The sequence below is a fragment of the Mandrillus leucophaeus genome, unplaced genomic scaffold (assembly GCF_000951045.1).
Source record: "Mandrillus leucophaeus isolate KB7577 unplaced genomic scaffold, Mleu.le_1.0 Scaffold976, whole genome shotgun sequence".
Lineage (NCBI taxonomy): Eukaryota > Metazoa > Chordata > Mammalia > Primates > Cercopithecidae > Mandrillus > Mandrillus leucophaeus.
The window spans coordinates 483,699-485,593 of record NW_012110652.1 but is presented as its reverse complement, the minus strand read 5'-3'; positions in this window follow the sequence as shown (position 1 = coordinate 485,593).

The window sequence follows — 1,895 nt, the reverse complement described above, 5'->3', positions numbered from 1 at the left end:
TTATAGGCATACATCACCCTGCCCAGCTAATTTTTTGTATTTTTAGTAGAGACTGGGTTTCATCATGTTGGCCAGGCTGGTCTTGAACTCCTGACATCAGATGACCTGCCCACCTTGGCCTCTCAAAGTGTTGGGATTACAGGTGTGAGCCACCATGACCTGCCTCATTTTAATTTTTAAAATGTTTTAAGATTTGTCTTGTGGCCTAACATATGGTCTGTCTTTGAGGATAATACATGTGCTGATGAAAGTAATATGTTTTCTGCAGACATTTGATGAAATATTCTGTAAATGTCTTCTATATTTATTTGGTGTATAGTTCAGACGATATTTCTTTGTTGATTCTTTGTCTGGATGATCTGCCCAATGCTGAGAATGAGTTGTTGAAGCCTCCAGCTATTATTGTATTGTAGTCAATCTCTCTCTTTAACTTTAATAGTATTTGCTTTATATGTCTGGGTGCTCTAGTGTTGGGTGCATATATATTTAAATTTGTTATGTTCTCTTGCTCAATTGACCATTTTAATGTTATATAGAGATAATTAATTGTCTCTTTTTATAGTTTTTTTGTCTTGAAATCTATTATGTCTGATATAAGTATAGCTATTTCTGCTATTTTCTTGCTGCCATTGGCATAAAATATCTTTTTTCCATCCTGTTATTTTTACTCTATGTGTTTTTATAGGTGAAGTGTGCTTCCTGTAGCAACAGATCAATGGGCATTGTGCTTTCACCCCGTTAAACCACTCTATGACTTTTGATTGGAGATTTAGTTCATTTACAGTCTATGCTACTAATGATAAAAGTAAAGACTTGCTTCTGCCATTTTGTTATTTGCTTTCTGCTGTTTCGTGGTCTTTTCTTTCTTCTTTTTTTCTTCCTGCCTTTCTCTTACTGAAGTTGGTTTTCTCTGGTGATATAATTTAGTTTTCAGCTTTTTATTTTTTGTATGTGTGTTATTTTTTTTTTTTTTTTGCTTTGAGGTTACTCTGATGCTTGCAAACACTATCTTATAACCCATTATTTTAAGCTGATAACAACTGAACACCGTTTGCATAAACAAACAAACAACAACAACAACAAAAACCTAATGGCCAGGCATGGTGGCTCACTTCTGTAATCTTAGCACTTCGGGAGGCCAAGGTGGGTGGATCAGGGGTTCAACACTAGCCTGGGCAACATGGTGAAACCCTGTTTCTACTAAAAATACAAAAATCAGCCAGGCATGGCAGCACATGCCTGTAATCTCAGCTACTTTAGAGGTTGAGGCTGGCTAATCACTTGAACCCAGGAGGTGGAGGTTGCAGTGAGCTGAGATTGCACCACTGCACTCTAGTCTGGGCAACAGAATGGGACTCCATCTGAAAAAAACGAATAAGAAAAACGAAAAAACTAACATCTCTACACCTTTACTTCATCCCCCTGTTTTTTTTTAACTTTTTGTTGTATGTATTAGTATCTTATTGTACTGTTTATGTCTTAAGAAGCTGTTGTAGTTATTCTTTTTGATTGATTCATCATTTGGTCTTTTTTATATTTTTTTTATTATTATACTTCAAGTTCTGAGGTACATGTGCAAGACGTGCAGGTTAGTTACATGGATATACACGTGCCATGGACGTTTGCTGCCCTCATCAACTCATCATCTACATCAGGTGTTTCTCCTAATGGTATCCCAAACCTAACCCCCAACCCCCTCACAGTCCCTCTATGATGTTCACCTCCCTGTGTCCATGTGTTCTCATTGTTCAATTCCCACTTATGAGTGAGAACATTCTGTGTTTAGTTTTCTTTTCCTGTGTCAGTTTGCTGAGAATGATGGTTTCCAGCTTTATTCATGTCCCTGCAAAAAACATGAACTCATCTTTTTTTATGGCTGAATAGCATTCCATGGT